Consider the following 12240-nt stretch of genomic DNA (forward strand, 5'->3'; position numbering starts at 1 on the left):
ATAGCGATCCACAGATTAAAGGGAATCAGTCACCAAAACCTAACATGTTAACCCATTTACCTAAATCAAACGCTCATTGTGAATCAGAGATCAGTGGGGGTCCAACAATCATGACCCCAGCTGATCAGCTGTTTGACGGGATGGCAGCCCTTGCACATCACTGGGAGCAGAGATCGGCACTCATCTCTACAGCCTGAAGAATTCAGTATAATGACTTCCAAAGATGGCGCCCAGTTCTGCTCCCGGAGTTGTATTATCTTCATAAGGGAGGAAATGATCGAGGAATTGGGTCTTTCCCTGATCTCAAGGGTCTTGGTCATCTCCAGATGGCCCTGGATATCTCCATCCCTACAACAAATTCTAATACTTACCTGGCAGGGGAGAGTCCATGAACACGAAGGTGGCTCTCCCAGGGTGAGGCTCATCCATTGCACTGCGGGTGTGCTGACCCCTGCGATTTCCCCAAATGCGGGAAACTCGACTGCATAATTTGTGGTAATGGGGGACTGCGTTCGCGCTTTCCCCTGAAAAACCCCCCCAAAAAATCAAAAAACAAATTCTAGACAGTGGTGGTTATGGGTGCTGCAGCCGTGTTTCATAGACTTGGAAGGGCCGTCACCCTTGCATATCACCGATAGCAGAGATCGGCACTAGGGTTGAGCGAACGGGATCGGGAAAGATTGGATCCCGATCGGCGATCGAGCAAATTTCACTGGAAAATTATTGAAAATAGGATTTTAAAAACGATCCTAAAATCTCAAGATCGGCTTGACCCTAATCGGCACTCATCTCTGTTGCCTGGAGAGTTTAGGACAGTGACCCGCACAGGCAGCAGAGATGAGTGCCGATGAGAATCATTTTTAGGAGGAAGGGGTTTCGGGTTTTCCTCAACCACTGCCATGGTCCTGTAAGACCTTGGTCATCTCCATCTGGATCCCTACATCTTCCGGTCCGGTTGGTTGATCGTTACACCCCTGATTCAATGCACCATGTGACAACTTAACCCATAATAAACTATCACTAAAAGTATAAATGATGGTGCACGAGGTCATTACTCCAAACATCACTTTGATATCTCCGGGGACGTGCCGCTTCTTGACCACTACCATTTGTAAGAGAAATGGCGAAATAATGTCTCTGCCAATAGTTGTGGCTTTAGGACATATTCTAGTTAGCGCTGCTCAATGAGACTGATCTCTGCGTCCCGCTGCTTCTTAATTTCATCTCTCAAGCTTAATAGCTTTCTATTGGATCATCACATTAAAAGCAGATTATAGTGAAATCTAAACAATAATCTATACTTCACATGCTGGGTCTATACGGCGCAGTTATGGGTGATGGATATTATAGAATCTGACAGCGCTCAATCTCCATGACATGTTGTGATAAAGTCTGAGCTGCGTCGCGCTGCTGTCGTGCAACCCGTAGGCTCAGAATTCCTTCTGCATTTTTCCTATCTATATTATACATGGATACAAGAGGTGGGCCATCTGTCTCCTACCGAGCTGGGCTCAACCCAAATATTCCAAATTGCTAATTTTTTTGCAAAACTGAACAAATGGAGATACGTCTCGAGCAAACTGTTAGGGTTGAGACGATCTTGAGATTTCAAAATCTGATTTCTGATCATTTTCCAGCCGATCGTGAAATTTGCTCGATCGCCAATTGGGATCCAATTAGAGATGTGCGAACAGTAAAATGTCCGAGGTTCGATATTCGTTTCGAGTAGCCCCTCAATATTCGACTACTCTAATCAAATATCGAACCCTATTATAGTCTATGGGGGGAAAATGTTCGTTTCAGGGGTAGGCAACATTCGATCAAATTATACTTACCAAGTCCACGAGTGAGGGTCGGGCTGGATCCTCCGAGAAGTCTTCTCCTTGCAGCGTCCCCGCGGCGTCTTCCGGCTCTTCCGGCTCTGAATTCACTCTGCAGGGCATCGGGCCTGGGCAGAGCCGATTGTGCATGTCCGCACTACAAGCAGATATGCGCAGTCGGCTCTGCCCAGGCCCGATGCCTGGCAGGGTGATTGAAGAGCCGGAAGACGCCAAAGGGATGCTGCACGGAGAAGACTTCTAAAGGTAGGAGAAGAACCAGCGTTGATTGGCCGACTGTATAGCATTCGGCCGATCAATGCTGGTTCTGCATCGAACTTTTACATTCGAACAGCGAGTGGTACTCGATCAAGTACGAGTATTCGAATACCATAGTATTGGATCGAATACTTACTCGATCGAGTACTACTCGCTCATCTCTAGATCCAATCTTTCCCGATCCCGATTGCTCAGCCCTACTCCATTCACTTGCATTAGTGAAGAAGTCACAAGTAGGGTTGAGCCGATCTTGAGATTTCAAGATCGATTTTAAAATCCGATTTCTGATCATTTTCCAGCCGATCTCGATCGTGAAATTTGCTCGATCGCTGATCGGAATCTGATCTTTTCCGATCCCGATCCTCAACCCTAGTCATTGCTTTTCTATGGGAAAAGTCACTTTTGGAGTTGAGCCGATCTTGAGATAACCCCTGATCTCAAACCCGCTGGGAAAGATCGGGTCGGAATTCCGATCGCGACTGTGAAATTTACTCGATCGCCGATCGGAATCCGATCTTTTCCGATCCCGATCGCTCAACCCTAGTCACAATTCATGAGTTGAAGCCAAAGTCCCTAGGTGCCAAAACCGAAGGGGAAGCCGATTTTGGAGCGCAGTCTTTAACACTGTTCCACACTGCTAAAAAATAATAATATTGATAAGAGCTTCTCTTTTGGCCTCCATTGGGTGACCAGATCCCTATGGATATATGTGACTTACTGTATGCATATTGCTCAACTTTCCCACAACTTCAAGGACCTTTACGAACAGAGAGGTGACCGCAAAGAAGTGGGAAAATCTGGGGTTGGGGTAATGCTCTCTCATCTGTCATTGTATCGATGACATGGATACATTGTGTCAATCACATCCTGATAAAGGGCATGGCATGAACATTGGCCTTCCCATGTCCCGAAATGGGGCATGGTATTAAAAAAAAGGTTCCGAAACCCTTTCTATAAGTCTCCCGGGCCCGATCCTGAAGGTTGTGAAGTATGTGCAAAATAACCTTACTCATATCATCTTGTTATGGCTTCCATACTGTATCTCTTCCTATGATGTCCTCCAAGGTGGAAGTTGAAGCTTCTGAGACTCAATGCAAAATTTATAACACCTGCCATATACATTTACAACACTGGTAACTTCTATCGTATCGGAACTTGTTGGGCGTCAGGGCCAGGGTGCAACTGCTATAGTGAACCCCCGTGCAACCAAAATGTGGTTCCTCCCTCAGTGAAGCAATGCAGCCAAACAAGGCTTGTAATGAACATCTTGGTAATGAAAAAAAAAAATAGCAAAAAAAGAGCGTTTAAGGAAAACATAAGCTTCTCCCCATAGGTGAAACCGCTGATTTATAGAAGGTGGTAGAAAGAGCATCGCCGTGGGCTCGGAGAAGTGTCTGCTCCTCCATCATCTGACAAACGCCGGCAGATTCTCCGCTCTCTTCTCTCGTAAATGGTCACCATGGAAACATCAAGGCCCAACCTAACTCCGCAATCCGAGGAAAAAAAAACCCAAACATTTCAGGTAAGTGGTGATAATTACGATTTATAAACAGACACAACATTATAGACGCGCCCATGAATCAGCGCCCGCGCCGCACCGCTGCGAAATGTCAGCGAGGCCAAGCTTTTGTTTGAGCAGAGTCCATCTGTCTTGTTAACCTTGATGGGTCTTACATAAAATGACTTGTGTTTTTGAGAAAAGCGTCAGCCAAAGGAAAATTAAGAATTTCCAGTAAAATTATATATTTTCATGTTTTGCTTCTACCATGTTAAAGCCCACAAAGAGACACAAAATCGTTACGTCCCATTGTAAGTAATGGGTACAACGCGACCTGGGACTTCAATTTAGTTTTGACTAGGGTTGAGCAATCGTGTTCGGAAAAGATCAGATTCCTATCAGCGATCGAGAAAATTTCACGATCGCAATTGCAATTCCGAACACGATCTTTTTAGGTGGGATCGAGATCGGTGATTATTTCCCACAATGCATTGCTACTGGGCAAGCATTGTGGGAAAAGCTAACAATGTTAGCCTTCACACTGAGTATATGCTCCGCTCATTCTGAACATAATCTGGTTCAGAATGAGCTGCGTTAAAACAGATCTGATTGATTCCTATGGGTGCCGGCATACGTGCGCTCCCCATTGAAATCAATGGGAGGCTTTTTAACCTATTGCTTAGTGTATGACACTGTCAGGACTCCTAGGAACTTATCTATAAAACATAGTGTATAACACTGTCAGGGCTCCTAGGTACCTATCTATAATACATAGTGTATAACACTGTCAGGGCTCCTAGGAACCTATCTATAATACATAGTGTATGACACTGTCAGGGCTCCTAGGAACCTATCTATAATACATAGTGTATGACACTGTCAGGGCTCCTAGGTACCTATCTATAATACATAGTGTATGACACTGTCAGGGCTCCTAGGAACCTATCTATAATACATAGTGTATGACACTGTCAGGGCTCCTAGGAACCTATCTATAATACATAGTGTATGACACTGTCAGGGCTCCTAGGGACCTATCTATAATACATAGTGTATGACACTGTCAGGGCTCCTAGGAACCTATCTATAATACATAGTGTATGACACTGTCAGGGCTCCTAGGGACCTATCTATAATACATAGTGTATGACACTGTCAGGGCTCCTAGGAACCTATCTATAATACAGAGTGTATCACACTGTCAGGGCTCCTAGGAACCTATCTATAATACATAGTGTATGACACTGTCAGGACTCCTAGGGACCTATCTATAATACATAGTGTATGACACTGTCAGGGCTCCTAGGAACCTATCTATAATACATAGTGTATAACACTGTCAGGGCTCCTAAGAACCTATCTATAATACATAGTGTATGACACTGTCAGGACTCCTAGGGACCTATCTATAATACATAGTGTATAACACTGTCAGGGCTCCTAGGAACCTATCTATAATACATAGTGTATGACACTGTCAGGGCTCCTAGGAACCTATCTATAATACAAAGTGTATAACACTGTCAGGGCTCCTAGGAACCTATCTATAATACATAGTGTATGACACTGTCAGGACTCCTAGGGACCTATCTATAATACATAGTGTATGACACTGTCAGGGCTCCTAGGAACCTATCTATAATACATAGTGTATAACACTGTCAGGGCTCCTAAGAACCTATCTATAATACATAGTGTATGACACTGTCAGGACTCCTAGGGACCTATCTATAATACATAGTGTATAACACTGTCAGGGCTCCTAGGAACCTATCTATAATACATAGTGTATGACACTGTCAGGGCTCCTAGGAACCTATCTATAATACAAAGTGTATAACACTGTCAGGGCTCCTAGGAACCTATCTATAATACATAGTGTATGACACTGTCAGGACTCCTAGGGACCTATCTATAATACATAGTGTATAACACTGTCAGGGCTCCTAAGAACCTATCTATAATACATAGTGTATGACACTGTCAGGACTCCTAGGGACCTATCTATAATACATAGTGTATAACACTGTCAGGGCTCCTAGGAACCTATCTATAATACATAGTGTATGACACTGTCAGGGCTCCTAGGAACCTATCTATAATACATAGTGTATGACACTGTCAGGACTCCTAGGGACCTATCTATAATACATAGTGTATAACACTGTCAGGGCTCCTAAGAATCTATCTATAATACATAGTGTATGACACTGTAAGGGCTCCTAGGAACCTATCTATAATACATAGTGTATGACACTGTCAGGGCTCCTAGGAACCTATCTATAATACATAGTGTATGACACTGTCAGGGCTCCTAGGAACCTATCTATAATACATAGTGTATGACACTGTCAGGGCTCCTAGGAACCTATCTATAATACATAGTGTATAACACTGTCAGGGCTCCTAAGAACCTATCTATAATACATAGTGTATGACACTGTCAGGGCTCCTAGGAACCTATCTATAATACATAGTGTATAACACTGTCAGGGCTCCTAAGAACCTATCTATAATACATAGTGTATGACACTGTCAGGGCTCCTAAGAATCTATCTATAATACATAGTGTATGACACTGTAAGGGCTCCTAGGAACCTATCTATAATACATAGTGTATAACACTATCAGGTCTCCTAGGAACCTATCTATAATACATAGTGTATGACACTGTCAGGGCTCCTAGGAACTTATCTATAATACATAGTGTATGACACTGTCAGGGCTCCTAGGAACCTATCTATAAAACATACAAGTCCTATGCTTTGATGGATGTTATTTGCAGTCTGCCATGTGCTTAGCGATGTATGGCCACAAACACAAACATAAGGAAACGTCCTGGTCCTCAGTTTACGATGCCTTCAGATGACCCTTAAAAATTCTCTGGCAATTATGTTTGATGTGAGTCTTGCTATGTGTAATGATAGGTGAGTGATAAAGCTGAGCACTGCCCAGGGCTCTCGGTAATTTTCCTCTGTAGTTTCATTTGGTTGCAGCTTTTACATCCTAAACCTTGGTTAAGCTGCAGCAGGTGGAGGGGCCATTGGGTTTGACCTCAACGAGGGAAATTACCTATAAAATATTATCACATAAACAGGAAATTCTTCTTCTTCTTATAGCCCACGTCTAACAAAGCCCGAGCCAAACAATGTTTTCACAGAAGAGACATAAATTATATGAGCTATTTCCCTGTTTATACAACACATTACAATAAGTGCTATCATCTCATTGAAGTGTGCGGAGGCCGGAGCCGGAGATCTCGTGATCGATACCTTGTGCTATTGTACAGACGGTCAGCCTATGGCCACCATTAACAATGCGCTATTTTAGGATCTTGAACTGGAGCCTGTTGTCCAGCTGATGAACTTACTTAAACCCTAAAAATAATGGAAAAGTAACCAAAAGTGGATCGGCAAGACGGAGGTGACTCGGCACCAAATAGAAGGATTTTCCCACCGTACCATTGATGGCGAATGGATGAAAGATTGGACCCCCGCTGGTCTTCAGGATGAAGATGGGGTTACATTTCAATTAATTTTTCTCTATTTTTATTTTTTCTTCCATGTCTTTCAAAAACAACAACTTTTTGGTGCTTTCGGCTTGGGTTTCGTGGGACAGTTTGTATATGCTAATGGCATGAACAGGGTGGAATTGGTGTAAAGCCTTGAGTAGGATTGTGACTGTTAGAAATAGGTGCGGGGTCCTCACATCTTGAGTGGAGGGCTGCAATCTGGAATGTCAGGGCCCCATACATACGTCTCAGATCCACCGTGGTATATCCTACTACAGGACGCCTGTTTTTGCAATGGGTTTAATCCCTGTGGGTAGAGTCACTTGCAACGTACGTGGTGCAATGGAGGAAAAGCAGCACAGAAAATGGAGCAATAGTTGGATTAATGATGATTCCTCCAAAACCATGTTTTTTTTTCCTGTGGATGAGATCTGTTTATAGACGACCCTTCACCATCTCCTCCAACACCAACTCATTACATCTTTCAATTTCAGACCTACTAACACACAAGCCTGAAACCCCCAAAGGGACCCAAGCCCAACTAGGGGATATCCCAAGCTTTAACCTATCCCACCAGGGACCACATACCACCACACGTAACACCAATGAGGTCCTAAAAACTGCACGATAGACCTCTAACCCCCACCAACCCCCAGCCAGCAACCACACACCAATAACCAGACTACGTAAGGACGGGCCACTCTCTACCTCTGTAACCGGCACACTGACCCCTGTCTGACCCCTTAAGGAACCTCTGACTCCACCCCCACCCTTCTCACTCAAACTCCTTTAACTGCTAACCCCTTCATTCCCTAATCCTCCCTCCTAGTCATGGCGTCCCTATCCCCCAGGGTCCTCAACTCCTAGAATGTAATGAAAAATTGCCATTGTCAAGATTTGCCAGAAGACGTCATTGGACAGTCGAAGATGCTTTGAGGTCTCAAATACCTTGTAGGATCGGTAAGAATTCGGAAGTATTTGGAACTCTTGCTGCAACCAATTTGTCACAAATCAGATTCGACCTGCATATTCCAAAGTCTTTGATTTTTAACAAAATTGAAATTACGATTAATCTCGGATTAACTAAAATGGCGGCGGCCACATGTATTGCTCGTTAAAAAGACGCCACTGTGACGCCACCTGACAGCCCCTAGTCATAGTGGTAGGTGGATATTCTATGTCCTATACAGTATATGATGTTGTTTGGGCTGGAACACGAGGCCTATCAGTGATGGTGGTGGTAGAGGATGGATCTGTGATTCTCAATGAGATAAATATTGAGAATTTCGCCCATCTCTAGTTGCAACGTTACATTCACTGACGGCTGCCAAACTTTGTTTCTAACCATTGGGCTCTCTTCGTGCCGCCATACTGTGAGGGCAGGCAGCAGGCAATGGAATGGAGTTGCAAGCTCTGCAGCTAGTATATCAGTAATCTGGAGAAGGAGATGATACTTCTTTAGTATTCCTAAGACTAAAGTTCTAAGTGCAGTGAATACTAATGACACGACTTCAGTACAGGCTGGCGGAGTGACTGGCAGGTTCCGTAGAGACAAGGTGTAACATCATGTAGTCTGTCTCTGACTGCTTGTGACTTTCTCCAGGGACCCGGACTGGGGCTGGCAGTGGCGGAGCGGCAGCAGGTACGGGGTTACCTTAAAGTTGAATACCTGACCATTGAACGACCTGCACTGGTGCTATCTGTGGACAGACTGGTCCCTGGGCCCCTATTTCCGTAGATAGAAGTGCCGCCAGTGCTAGTGACACGGCCACGAAATACACCCTACTCATACAGGGATTGTCACCCAATGGAGTTTGGCGCAACGAAAGGTAAATACCAGTTACTCAACAGTAAAGAAGGGTCAGGATCAACATCTGTGGCCCCATATTACATGGCCCATGAAGTAGAAAGGGTAGGGTCTCCCCTTTAAAACCCATAATCCCTGCTTCCTTAAAGGGATCCTATCATTGGATACCCTATTTTTCTCCCTAACACGTAGGAATAGCCTTAAGAAAGGCTATTCTTCTCCTACCTTTATATGTCTTCTCAGCACCGCCATTTGGTAGAAATCCGGGTTTTCTTCAGTATGCAAATTAGTTCTCTCACAGCACTGGGGGCGGTCCCAATGCTGCGAGAGAACTCTCTAGCGACGCCTCCATCTTCTTCTAGAACGCCCTCTCCCTGTGTCTTCTTCCATCTTGGGTTTCAATCTTCTAGGCCTCCGACCTCGGGCACAGCCAACTGCCCGGGCCACAAGAAAACTGTGTAAGCGGCCATTTTCTTGTGGCCCGGGCATGCACAGTCGGCTCTGCCCCAGGCCTAGAAGATTGAAACCCAGGAGGGAGGAAGACACAGAGAGAAGGTGTTCCAGAAGAAGATAGAGGCGGCGCTGGAGAGTTCTTTCGCAGCATTGGGGACGCCCCCAGTGCTGTTTGAGCACTGGGGCCCGCCCCCAGTGCTATGAGAAAACTCATTAGCATACCAACGAAAACAGTGATTTCTGTCTTAAGGCTATTCCTACGTGTTAGGGAGAAAAAATGTTGCCAATGATAGGATCCCTTTAAGGGGGCGATAAGATCAATTCCAAAGTCTCTCGTATTCTCGTGCGCTATTATTGGAGTTTCGCTTTAAGCCACTCTTGGTAAACAACAAAAATGAAAGATTTTTTGGAGTCGTTTCCGTCCCTCTAAAGCTTTTATCTAGACAGTAATTAATTAAAATGATATTGTTGCGATCATATTGTCGCCTTAATTATCAAGGAATAAATATTGCAACATTGTGCACATCTGAAATGTCACCTGGTAATGAAGGCATTTATAACAATTAATCGTGAGGCTTCGTACAGTGAGCGTTGTGAGCGTTGCGCTCATAGGCTGGGCCCCGACACTATCAATCATTATTTCGTGACACGGAGCGCTTAGTCACATCATTAATGACTAACCCCGGCCTCTTCGTATGTTTCTACCTGGACCGTTCTGTTCTTTCCATTATCTGACATGTTTTCGTTTGACTTCCCCCCACCTTCCTGTTTTATAATGTGTCCTTCGCACCGCAGATTCGGGCGCTGAACCGCAGGCATGTGTTTATTCATCTACACTGTGCAAATATCAGAGCGCGACCGTGAACTAGCAGCTAATAATGCCAAACATTGTTTTGGAAATGAATGGAAGTCAGTGAAGAAGTTTGTGCGTTGCGATTGGAGAGACACTAAGTAGACTCCGCAGCTGGTGCCCGGCCGGCTCGTAATGGAAGGCCTGTACCATAATGGGTAATGGGAATACTGCTGGAAGGGAATCAGAGAAACCAGATATGACCTAAAGCCTTACCTAGCAGTCAGTATTACATGTCCATACAGCGCCACCACTGGAGAAACTTAGTACTACACAACACACATTGAAACCAGTGAGAATAAACTACTTGGCTTGATACTGTCTCTCACTCTGCTAAACATAAAGGAATAGGAATCTAAGGTGAACCTAAGGGGAGACAGTCTCTCACAGTCTCGCTCAGTCTCTCAGTCTTTCTCAGTCTTTCCCTGTCTCTCTCAGTTTCTCCCTGTCTCTCTCAGTTTCGTTCAGTCTTTCTAAGTCTCTCACAGACTTGCACAGTCTCTTGCAGTCTCTATCAGTCTTGCTCAGTCTCTCCCAGTCTGTCCCAAACTCTCCCAGTCTCTACCAGTCTCGCTCAGTCTCTCTCAGTCTCTTTCAGTCTTGCTCAGTCTCTCTGTCTCTTTCAGTCTTTGTCTCTTTCAGTCTCTCCCATTCTCTCTCAATCTCTTTCAGTCTCTCCCAGTCTCTCCCAGTCTCTCCCAGTCTCTCTCAGTCTCTCCCAGTCTCGCTCAGTCCCTCCCAGTCTGTCCCAAACTCTCCCAGTCTCTACCAGTCTCACTCAGTCTCTCTCAGTCTCTTTTAGTTTCTGTCAGTCTCTTTTAGTCTCTGTCTCTCCCAGTCATTCCCAGTTTCTCCCAGTCTCTCTCAGTCTCGCTCTGTGTTCTGCCAGCTTATTGCATCCCAAACAGATAAAAAGATAGGATAGATGAACAGATAGATAGATGATAGATAGATAGATAGATAGATAGATAGATGATAGATAGATAGATAGATAGATAGATAGATAGATAGATAGATAGATAGGAGATAGATAGATAGATAGATAGATAGATAGATAGATAGATAGGAGATAGATAGATAGATAGATAGGAGATAGATAGATAGATAGATAGATAGATAGATAGATAGATAGATAGATAGATAGATAGATAGATGGATGGATGGATGGATGGATGGATGGATGGATGGATGGATGGATAGATAGATAGATAGATAGATAGATAGATAGATAGATAGATAGATAGATAGGAGATAGATAGATAGATAGGAGATAGATAGATAGATAGATAGATAGATAGATAGATAGATAGATAGGAGATAGATAGATAGATAGATAGATAGATAGATAGGAGATATATAGATAGATAGATAGATAGATAGATAGATAGATAGATAGATAGGAGATAGATAGATAGATAGATAGATAGATAGATAGATAGATAGGAGATAGATAGATAGATAGATAGATAGGAGATAGATAGATAGATAGATAGATAGATAGATAGATAGATAGATAGATAGGAGATAGATAGATAGATAGATAGATAGATAGATAGATAGATAGATAGGAGATAGATAGATAGATAGATAGATAGATAGATAGGAGATAGATAGATAGATAGATAGATAGATAGATAGATAGGAGATAGATAGATAGATAGATAGATAGATAGGAGATAGATAGATAGATAGATAGATAGATAGATAGATAGATAGATAGATGGGAGATAGATAGATAGACAGATAGATAGATAGTAGACTGTGTATATCCTGCAGTAGACCTCCTCTCTATACTATATACAGTCTCCGGTGACTTATGCACTCCCTTTATTCAGTCTCTGACATATGATGTGTTGCCTTATGAATTAGTCGGGATACCCAAAAACTGAATAGAGGGGAGTGGGAAGATTTACTGCAGCGAGACAGCAGAAGAAATATAGTCGGCATTTTATAATCTCCCCATTTATTAGCGGATGAGTCCGGCGGAGCTGGCACAGGCATATTCAGCGTGCCACTTATTGCAGG

The 12240-nt window shown here is 43.7% G+C and overlaps 1 non-coding gene across 1 annotated transcript; it reads left to right on the forward strand.

Moving 5' to 3' along the window:
- Positions 1-363: 363 nt before the first annotated feature.
- On the forward strand, positions 364-527 carry LOC142205506 (U1 spliceosomal RNA). The gene has a single exon (XR_012716495.1). It is a non-coding gene; the product is annotated as a U1 spliceosomal RNA (small nuclear RNA).
- The last annotated feature ends 11713 nt before the right edge of the window (positions 528-12240 follow it).

The sequence above is a fragment of the Leptodactylus fuscus genome, chromosome 5, assembly GCF_031893055.1.
Source record: "Leptodactylus fuscus isolate aLepFus1 chromosome 5, aLepFus1.hap2, whole genome shotgun sequence".
In the NCBI taxonomy this organism is placed as follows: domain Eukaryota; kingdom Metazoa; phylum Chordata; class Amphibia; order Anura; family Leptodactylidae; genus Leptodactylus; species Leptodactylus fuscus.